This window comes from Chlorocebus sabaeus, chromosome 4 (assembly GCF_047675955.1).
Source record: "Chlorocebus sabaeus isolate Y175 chromosome 4, mChlSab1.0.hap1, whole genome shotgun sequence".
NCBI classification, from domain to species: domain Eukaryota; kingdom Metazoa; phylum Chordata; class Mammalia; order Primates; family Cercopithecidae; genus Chlorocebus; species Chlorocebus sabaeus.
The window spans coordinates 80,624,174-80,635,984 of NC_132907.1; the positions used below are offsets into that span (position 1 = coordinate 80,624,174).

Genomic DNA, 11,811 nt, shown 5'->3' on the forward strand with positions numbered 1-11,811 from the left:
GGTTGGGAACTTGGGCTCTGAAATCTGTTATCTGGGATCAAATCCTGGTTCCACGATTTTCTAACCATGTGATCTAGAAAATCAAGGTATTTAACCTCTCTTCGATTCAATTTTCTTATCTTTGAAATGGGGTCGATCCTGCAACATACTGCATAGGATTATTTCAAGGATTGATGAGATCTGTGTAAAATATCTAGAGAGGGATCAGCGCATAAGTATACTTAATTACTTATGATAATGATGATGATGATGTTGGTATTAATGTAATAACTACAAGAATTCAATGGAGCCTACAAACAAAATATATCCATCGTTCCCTTAAGGTGGGGCAAATGGGACGTGTGCCTTGTGAACATAAGCAGGGTACAATTAATAATTAAGATTATAACTGCACAAATTATCGTAAGTACTACATGAATTAAATATCTGGCCTAGGGCTTCCCACAGAGCCTATTTAGATAAAACAAACATAAACTTCCAAGAGACATCTAAATTGTTCAATGGCTTTCTGAAAAAAGATTCAGGTTAAAAAGATTGATTCTCAATTCAAATCACTACAATTTCATGATAAGAAAATTAGCAAATAAATTAATTAAGAAAGTTAAAAATACCCATAATCCCACTATCCACACATAGTCCTGAATAGATGCAAATAACAAAGGATATCTGGAAAATTTTGCCTTTTTAAACTACATGTCATACATTTATATTTTCATGAATGTTATCCTTTGGCATGTCACGTGGAAGTGACTCATCTCTGTGTCTTTGGCTGATTCTCTGTGAGAGTGGTGACTCGGCTATTTCCCTTGGAGCCTGTTCCCTCTCTTCTCTCTCCTTTTTTCATATCTGTGCTTTACTGTACCCGTCATTACAGCAATCCAGGAATCTAGGGGGAAACTGTGGCTTTGTTAGACTTCTAGCCTGAGCTGTGGGCTCCTGTCCAACTTCACCAGGAATTCTGCTGTGGGAGTGTATCAGGTGGTGGCCTGCTATTAATAAAGTGACTTTCATTTCTACCCTATTATTCATCATTAACCTCAGGGGGAAAAAGCCAAATAGAGCATTCTTAGCTTCCGAGAATGAAATATCATTGAGTACTATAAAATTTGACTCAGGTTCCTAATATCCCATCTGTATTAACCTGTTCTCACACTGCTGTAAATACATACCTGAGACTGGGTCATTTTTAAAGAAAAGAGGTTTAATTGGCTCATGGTTCTGCAGGCTGTATAGGAAGCTTGATGCTGGCATTTGCTCAGCTTCTGGGGAGTCCTCAAGGAACTTACAATCATGGCAGAAGGCGAAGGAGGAGCAGACACATCATATGGGCAGAGCAGGAGTGAAACACAGGCCAGGGCTGGGGGCGGGAGTAGAAGGGAGGTGCCACACACTTTTAAACAACTAGATCTTGAGAGAACTCACTACCCAAGGACAGTACCAAAGGGATGGTGCTAAATCATTCAGGAGAAATCCATCCCCATGATCCAATCACTTCCCACCAGCCCCACCTCCTACACTGGGGATTGTGTTCAATATGGTTTTGGGCAGGGACACCCATCCAAATGATATCACCATCTAATCCCTGGCTGCACATAAACACCTTGTATGTTCAACCGAGTATGCTTTCTTTCTTTCTGACTGTAATGTATACAAAACCCTTAGTAGAGTAGCTGACACATAGTTAGCACTTAATCCATTTAAGTACTACTTCATCTTTTTAAATATCTTACATACAATAAATATTAGAATATCAATATTTATTTGTATTTATTATGATATTGATCTAAATATAAATATCAATATTCAACTCTTGAAACAATTATTATATACCATATCCTTTCAGATAATCAGTGTGTTAGAATTTTGGGTTATTCAGTTTCTTAGATGTTTGTGATTACCCAAGGATCACCCACTGATGGAGGGAAAAGACCTAGGTAAGAACTTCCCAGGAGGGGATTTAGGACGATGCACCTTTAAGATTTTTGTCAGTGTTGCCACATTGCATGAGGTGGCCTTTTGATTGCACATTAGGCATTCCACAACTTTTCACACACAGTTCTTGCTTACTACACTAACGATTAACCAAGTACAAGTCACTTTGATGGATTTAAGTAGATTCTAGCAAGAGAAGAAAATAAAATATTTTTCTAAAACATTACATAAATGAAAAAAATAAAAAGGTTCTGAAACCCAGGAATGACAGTTTCATAGATATCAAATTATATATAATGTATAATTATATTATATATTAATAATAATGATAATGAAAATTGTGATGCTTTATATTGATATAGAACAATTTCTAACATTTAGATTGCCTTATGATTCTATAATATTCTTGTGATTTATAAGCAAATGAGGAAAAATGATGGGAAAGGAGTAATGATAAAAGTACACACTTGAGTGCTTATGTTTCTTAACTGATAGAGTAAACCTAAGTTTAAGATTAAACAATTAGTTTTGATAATCCCAACAGTATAGTTTTTCAAATGAATTATATTCAAAAATAATTCAGAATTTTTCAGGAAATGACAGTGCACTAAATATAATACATACCTAACCTAAAATATAGAATGAGTTTAAATAATAATTTTATATTCTGAAATTGTATGACAACACTTCAAAAGAAGTTATAGTTTTTATGCATAATTTTAATTAGAACACCACAGCTATAAGCTATAGCATATTATCAAGACTTTATTTTACTCATGGTGAGACACAATGGCAGTAATAATATTTTATGGGACCATGACACATGCAAAACCCTCCTTTTTTCTGCACAATTATCTGACATGCCAAATCAGACAACATTTTAGCGAAAATCTTGGGATAATAAGTCATCAGTAATATTAGCCTAGAATGTTTCATTTCCCCAGGGATCATCAAATTATTGACTTACCTTTTTTTTTTTTTTTTTTTTTTTTTTTTTTTTTTTTTTGAGACGGAGTCTCGCTGTATCGCCCAGGCTGGAGTGCAGTGGCCGGATCTCAGCTCACTGCAAGCTCCGCCTTCCGGGTTTTTACGCCATTCTCCTGCCTCAGCCTCCCGAGTAGCCGGGACTACAGGCGCCCGCCACCTCGCCCGGCTAGTTTTTTGTATTTTTTAGTAGAGACGGGGTTTCACCGGGTTAGCCAGGATGGTCTCGAACTCCTGACCTTGTGATCCGCCCGTCTCGGCCTCCCAAAGTGCTGGGATTACAGGCTTGAGCCACCGCGCCCGGCTTGACTTACTTTTTATAACTGCTTAAAAAGTAGTAAATGCTCTATATAATTTGTCTCATTTGGTCTGCAGGAGAATCCTAGGAGCTAGGTTTGGCATGTTTTATAGGATAGTGTAACATAGTGGCTAATAGCACAGATACTGGTGCCAAAGTGCCTGCCTTTGAACCTTTATTTTGTCCCTCAGGAGCTTTGGGACCATCTGACTGTAGGCCAGTGGTCCAACCTGGGACAGGAGGATGGCCACTTCATAGTGGTAAGCAGTGAGTGAGCTGCTAGACATGAGATGCTTGGAGCTCCACCTGGTTGTGATAGACACTGGACCAGTACCAGGACACACTGCCCTTGTCTTGCAGAGGAAGAGCCTATGCTCAGAGAGATTATTCTGCTTTTTCTAAGCGTTTGCATCTTTTCTTTTTTTGTAAGGTTGGTTCTTTATTGTGAAACAAAGGGAAAGGGGTTGATTAATGCAACAAAGAAAAAGAAAAAAATTAAGAAGTTGTACTTAAGTACAATTACTTAAGTGTATTTTCAAGAATCATTTGTTTAAGAAAAGCCTTCTACCTTGTTTGCTTCTGTGATAATTTGAGCCGGTTATAGCCTGAGAGAGGTGGTGGCAGGCAATACAATAACAAAAGAGCTCATATTTTAAGAGCTATCAACAAAGCTAATGCATTTTCATTTTCTACTTATGATATCAAAAGACTTTCCCTAGTGATGGATTATTTCTATAATGACAAAGGCATTTTAATACAACTAGATGCATTTCCAAGATTTTATTCTTCATTTGGCAGTGGCTGGATGGTGTTGCTCATAGGTACTACCTACATATATATTTTTTTCCATTTTATTCAGGTATATATAGAGAGTGATGAGATTTCCCTCTTCTTTATAAGGTTAAGTTAAAACTAAACAGCAGTCTGGGCACGGTGGCTCACACCTGTAATCTCAGCACTTTGGGAGGCTGAGTCATGCAGATCACTTGAGGTCAGGAGTTCGAGACCAGCCTGGGCAACATGGTGAAACCCCGTCTCCACCAAAAATTACAAAAATTAGTCAGGCGTGATGGCACGCCTGTAATCCCAGCTACTTGGGAGGCTGAGGTGGGAGAATTGCTTGAACCGGAAGGTGGAGGTCGCAGTGAGCCCAGATCACACCACTACACGCCAGCCTGGGTGACAGAGTGAGACCCTGTCTCAAAGGTGCAGACATGTCCAAGTCCAAGAACCACACCACACACAACCAGTCCTGAAAATGGCACAGAAATGTTATCAAGAAACCCTGATCACAAAGATATGACTCTCTTAAGGGGGTAGACCCCAGGTTCCTCAGGAACATGCACTTTGCCAAGAAGCACAAGAAGAAGGGCCTAAGGAAGATGCAGGCCAACAATGCCAAGGTCATAAGTGCACGCACTGAGGTTATCAAGATCCTTGTAAAGCCCAAAGAGGTTAAGCCCAAGATCCCAAAAGGTGTCAGCTGCAAGCTAGATTGACTTGCCTACATTTCCCACTCCAAGCTTGGGAAGCGTGTTCGTGCCCGCATTGCCAAGGGGCTCAGGCTGTGCCAGCCAAAGGCCAAGGTCAAGGATCAAACCAAGGCCCTGGCTGCAGCTCCAGCTTCAGTTTCAGTTCAGGCTCCCAAAGGTGTCCAGACCCCTACAAAGGCTTCAGAGTAGATATCTCTGTTTGCCAACGTGAGGACAGAAGGACTGGTATGAGCCCCCTGGGCTACCATCTGCCTGGGGCTGGGGTTCTCCTGTGCTATTTGTACAAATAAACCTGAGGCAGGAAAAAACAAAACAACAAAACAAAACAAAACAACAACACAAACAACCAACTAAACAAACAAACAAAAACAAATAACAACAGAAACAACAAAATAGCAGATATTAGGACATTCGAACTACTGGTATCTTTCTCTAAGCCTTTGAGGTGACTTGAACGACAGTCATTGATAATAAGCAATAGCTTTCTTCTCTTTGCCCGTAGTGGTGGGCAAAGGGAGATGGAGAACATCAAGAGAGAGGGTGTACGTTTGTGTGGTGAGCTATTCAGTCTTACTTATCTTCTCAATTTCTAAATTCTCTTAAGTTTGACTCAAATTCTTACCTATTCTCAACCTATGAGTCTCAGTCTTGGCTACATTTTTAAAGTATTTGGGATCTTACATACTAATTAACAGATAATACGTATACATGACGCACATATATATTTATTAGGTTGGTGCAAAGGTTATTGCAGTTTTGCCATTAAAAGTACGGCAAAAACCACAATTACTTTTGCTTCAGCCTAATACACACATGTATATGCCCATACACCTAGACACCTATATGCATACACAGACCCTACCCTTTGATGTTGGCTCCAGCAACATCTCTACGAACTCTCTAACCTAATTGACTTAGCTACCACTGTGTTTCCAGGTGCTCTACTTTCTATGCAGATACGTGCTTTGCCATAGTTACTCCCTCACTGGAAGCGTTTTCTCTTCCCTTTCTCCCTCCTCCATTCCTAACTCTCTGCGTGGAGCCTTTGATTGCCTTTGGACTTCCCATCAGCGTTTACCTCAATTCTCATTTTGGCTTTGAATTATGTAGGGCTTTCTATTTAACTGTTCCAAGAATATCTATCTTGCTTTTTCAATTAGACTAATGACCAGTAGTCTAATTAAATAAAAGAGAAAGACATTTCTTTTATCTTTATTTTTTCTAATGCCCAAGACTACACGTGTATCTACCATAGTGCCACATGCTTAGTAATCATTACTTGAAGGAATGAATTTCATCCAGGCTATCCACATTCATAGTTTAAAGGAAACACCTGTCGATCAGAAGAGTTTTAGGCTGTAATCAATCTATTAACCACAATCATTACCTACAACTCATCTATTTTAAAAACTAATTAGTTAAAATTTTAAATTGAGTAAAAATTATATATATTTATTATGTAAAACATGATGTTTTGAAAATGTATACTTTGTGGAGGGGCTACATTAAGTTTATCATCACATGCATTACTTCATAAACATTTTTTTTGTGTGTGTGGTAAGAACACCTAATACCTACTTTTGGGAATTTTCAAGAACACACTGCATTGTTATTAATGATAATTACTATCTCATACAATAGACCTCTTGAACTTATTCCTATCTAACTAAAGTTTTGTAAGTGTTGACCAATATCATTCCAACACCCTCACCTCCCTCTGAAAAATCCCCAGTAATCACCATTATACTTTACTTTTATAAGTTCAACTTTAAAAGATTCCACATATAAGTGAGACCATGTGGTATTTGCCTTTCAGTGCCAGGCTTATTTCACATATCATATTGTCCCCAAAATTCATCTGTATTATCACAAATGACAGGATTTACTTCTTTTTACAATGGGAATAGTTTTCTATTGTATGTGTACAACATTTTCTTGATCCATTCATCCATTGATGAACACTTAGGTGGACTCCATATCTTGGTTACTGTGAATAATGCTGCAGTGAACATGGGGTTTCAGGTATCTCTTTGTTATATTGATTTTGTTTCCTTTGGATATATACCTAGTAGTGGGATTGCTGGATCATATGGTTGTTCTATTTTTATTTCTTTGAGCAACCTGCATACTGTTTTTCGTAAGGGTTTACCAATTTACATTCCCAGTAGTAATGTGCAACAATCCATTTTTTGACTTTAACCACGTAACCAATCACCTATGTAACCTTTCTTCTTGGTTGTCTAAAAGGCACTGAAACCTGTCATCTGACCCTCTGACTATGTCAAATTCCTTGTCAGATGCTCTTATATTTATATCTCCTTTAAAATTTTACATTTATTTGCGCAATTATTTGCTTAATCTCTGATTGCCTCATTGGACTATAGCCCAATGAGGGCAGAGAATATGACTGTTTGACTAACCATTCTATCTTTCATATGTATCACAAGGAAGAAATGAAAGAAAGAAGGAAGGAAGAAAGAAACAGGAGGAAAGAAAAATAAAAGAATGAGAAATGTTCACAGTCTATTGTTAAAAGTTCAAAGCCTGTTAGTTCCTTTAGCTGTATGTTTTGATGTTTCTTTGCAGACTAAACTAATATTTCCAAACAAAATCACTTTTAAAATTTAACACCAAGCTCAATTTTCATTTCAAAATTGTGCCAGTTATTGAAAATGTTTTATAATTATGTGGTGTCACAAATGGTCTGGAAGCTCTCTCAAACATGCTGGGCAGGTAGTATTGGGTGTCTATGGCTGTCTCCTCAAGATAGCTTATCTAGTTATTGCTAAACAAACAGAAAAGAAAAAGGAAAGAAAGGAAAGAAAAAAAAAAAAAACCCTGAGGAAGTAATCATCATGCTGTGTGTAAAGTAAGTGCAGCAAATAGCTCTATGAAATAATATTTTTAAAATTGACTTTTTCATTTTGTTTTGTTTTGTTTAATGTCCCAGAACCTTCCAATTGAGAATTAAAAGAAACTACTATAGTGAATAAAGTTGGTTAAAATTCAGGACAAAACCACAAATGCAGAAAAAAGAAAAGGGGTTGTGGGAAATTCAGATGTATATTTACATCCTAAACAATAAAACAAACATAGAAATAAAAATTTCATTCTTCTCTAGGATGAGACAGGATCCTCCCAAGATGGTCCTCATATTAGTCCATTTTCACACTGCTGATAATGATATACCTGAGACTGGGTAAAATTTAAGAAAAAGAGGTTTAATGGACTCACAGTTACACGTGACTGGGGAGGCCTCACAATCATGGTGGAAGGTGAAAGGCACATCTTACATGGGGGCAGGTAAGAGAGAAAATGAGCAAGCAAAAAGGGAAACCCCTTATAAAACCATCACATCTCATGAGATGTATTCACTACCATGAGAGCAGTATGGGAGAAACTGCCTCCATGATTAAATTACCTCCCACCAGGTCCCTCCCCCAACACATGAGAATTATGGGAGCTACAATTCGAGATGAGATTTAGGTGGGGACACAGCCAAACCATATCAGTCCTCAAACAGAAGGCTTACCCAGGTCTGTTGGAAGCGACTTTCCACTGTCAGTGTCCAAACTATCCCCAAATATTTATTGTGAAATGTTTCTTCTAGATCTTGAGATCTCTAAAATGAGAAAAATTTTTCCCATTTTTCTTAATGAAGATTGCCTCTACTGCTGGTTGGACATCAGGAGATCATTCAGCTCTGCTAGTATTTGCCCTCCCTTGGAAGTCTTGCAGGTACCTTTCTCACCTGGGGTTCTCTAACTTTGAGAACTCTAAATTTCCTCCATTGTTTTCTTTAAAAAATAGATTTGAAAGCATCATCCTATAGAGAGTCTGTTTTAATAATTCTAGAGTGGTGGGTCCAGGAATTTGTTTTTATTTTATTTCATTTTTAAGGCACCATAAATGACTCTAATGAATCACCCCAGGTGAACTCAATGAGAAACACGGCATTACAGTTTTTGGCCCTTGAGAAAAGTCATATCTACACATTTGCCCAATTATGTCAGCAGAGACTTATATTTAATATACTTGTTTCTCTTAAATTAAAAAAATAGTCTTCTTTTCCCCTGTTTTCTAGTATAGTTCTTTCCCTCTCTCTCCCCTCCCTTCAAGTCCTACCTCCCCTCACCTCACAGATCTATACTTGGCTAAGCAGGATAATAACCCAATTTCTTCAGATTTTGTGTAGCACAATTTGTATGCATCTTGATATATCTTTTCTTTCTAATACCTCTTAACCCCCAATATTCTCCCTTTTTCTTCAGCTAATGTACTCTTTAGGGATATCAGCCCATATTGTGTGAGAGCCCTTACTATACCATTTCTGTTCTTCAGGGTATTGTTTTTCTTTGTATTCATACTTTACTGCTTTTTTAACATATTTAATTTTTTTATTAGGAAAGACATTGTTAAGCTTCTTTCACTTTTGGTTGAGGGTTGGGTGGCAGAGTGTGATGATGAGGGCTGGAGGGTGATGATGACGGCTGGAGGGTGATGATGAGGACGGAGTGTGATGATGACGGCTGGAGTGTGATGATGAGGACGGAGTGTGATGATGACGGCTGGAGGGTGATGATGAGGGCTGGAGGGTGATGATGACGGCTGGAGGGTGATGATGACGGCTGGAGGGTGATGATGAGGGCTGGAGGGTGATGATGAGGGCGGAGTGTGATGATGACAGCTGGAGTGTGATGATGAGGGCTGGAGGGTGATGATGAGGGCTGGAGGGTGATGATGAGGACGGAGTGTGATGATGAGGGCTGGAGGGTGATGATGACGGCTGGAGGGTGATGATGAGGACGGAGTGTGATGATGACGGCTGGAGTGTGATGATGACGGCTGGAAGGTGATGATGACGGCTGGAGGGCGATGATGACGGCTGGAGGGCGATGATGACGGCTGGAGGGTGATGATGACGGCTGGAGGGTGATGATGACGGCTGGAGGGTGATGATGAGGGCTGGAGGGTGATGATGAGGGCTGGAGGGTGATGATGACGGCTGGAGGGTGATGATGAGGACGGAGTGTGATGATGACGGCTGGAGGGTGATGATGAGGGCTGGAGGGTGATGATGAGGACGGAGTGTGATGATGACGGCTGGAGGGTGATGATGAGGACGGAGTGTGATGATGACGGCTGGAGTGTGATGATGAGGGCTGGAGGGTGATGATGACGGCTGGAGGGTGATGATGACGGCTGGAGGGTGATGATGAGGGCTGGAGGGTGATGATGAGGGCTGGAGGGTGATGATGAGGGCTGGAGTGTGATGATGACGGCTGGAGGGTGATGATGAGGACGGAGTGTGATGATGACGGCTGGAGGGTGATGATGACAGCTGGAAGGTGATGATGAGGGCTGGAGGGTGATGATGACGGCTGGAGGGTGATGATGAGGGCTGGAGGGTGATGATGACGGCTGGAGGGTGATGATGACAGCTGGAAGGTGATGATGAGGGCTGGAGGGTGATGATGAGGGCTGGAGGGTGATGATGACGGCTGGAGGGTGATGATGACGGCTGGAGGGTGATGATGACGGCTGGAGGGTGATGATGAGGACGGAGTGTGATGATGAGGATGGAGTGTGATGATGACGGCTGGAGGGTGATGATGAGGGCTGGAGGGTGATGATGAGGGCTGGAGGGTGATGATGAGGACGGAGTGTGATGATGACGGCTGGAGTGTGGTGATGACGGCTGGAGTGTGGTGATGACGACTGGAGGGTGATGATGACGGCTGGAGGGTGATGATGACGGCTGGAGGGTGATGATGACAGCTGGAAGGTGATGATGAGGGCTGGAGGGTGATGATGAGGGCTGGAGGGTGATGATGAGGGCTGGAGGGTGATGATGACGGCTGGAGGGTGATGATGACGGCTGGAGGGTGATGATGAGGGCTGGAGGGTGATGATGAGGGCTGGAGGGTGATGATGAGGACGGAGTGTGATGATGAGGACGGAGTGTGATGATGACGGCTGGAGGGTGATGATGAGGGCTGGAGGGTGATGATGAGGGCTGGAGGGTGATGATGAGGACGGAATGTGATGATGACGGCTGGAGTGTGATGATGACGGCTGGAGGGTGATGATGATGGCTGGAGTGTGGTGATGACGACTGGAGGGTGATGATGACGGCTGGAGGGTGATGATGAGGGCTGGAGGGTGATGATGAGGGCTGGAGGGTGATGATGAGGGCTGGAGGGTGATGATGAGGACGGAGTGTGATGATGAGGACGGAGTGTGATGATGACGGCTGGAGGGTGATGATGAGGGCTGGAGGGTGATGATGAGGGCTGGAGGGTGATGATGAGGACGGAGTGTGATGATGACGGCTGGAGTGTGGTGATGACGGCTGGAGTGTGGTGATGACGACTGGAGGGTGATGATGACGGCTGGAGGGTGATGATGACGGCTGGAGGGTGATGATGACAGCTGGAAGGTGATGATGAGGGCTGGAGGGTGATGATGAGGGCTGGAGGGTGATGATGAGGGCTGGAGGGTGATGATGACGGCTGGAGGGTGATGATGACGGCTGGAGGGTGATGATGAGGGCTGGAGGGTGATGATGAGGGCTGGAGGGTGATGATGAGGACGGAGTGTGATGATGAGGACGGAGTGTGATGATGACGGCTGGAGGGTGATGATGAGGGCTGGAGGGTGATGATGAGGGCTGGAGGGTGATGATGAGGACGGAATGTGATGATGACGGCTGGAGTGTGATGATGACGGCTGGAGGGTGATGATGATGGCTGGAGTGTGGTGATGACGACTGGAGGGTGATGATGACGGCTGGAGGGTGATGATGAGGGCTGGAGGGTGATGATGAGGGCTGGAGGGTGATGATGAGGGCTGGAGGGTGATGATGAGGACGGAGTGTGATGATGAGGACGGAGTGTGATGATGACGGCTGGAGGGTGATGATGAGGGCTGGAGGGTGATGATGAGGGCTGGAGGGTGATGATGAGGACGGAGTGTGATGATGACGGCTGGAGTGTGATGATGACGGCTGGAGGGTGATGATGACGGCTGGAGTGTGGTGATGACGACTGGAGGGTGATGATGACGGCTGGAGTGTGATGATGAGGGGTGGATGGTGATGATGAG

At 42.2% G+C, this 11,811-nt stretch overlaps 1 pseudogene; it reads left to right on the forward strand.

The window, feature by feature from the left end:
- The first annotated feature begins 4,428 nt into the window (after positions 1-4,428).
- Positions 4,429-4,896, forward strand: LOC103215017 (large ribosomal subunit protein eL29 pseudogene; annotated as a pseudogene).
- Positions 4,897-11,811: the final 6,915 nt, after the last annotated feature.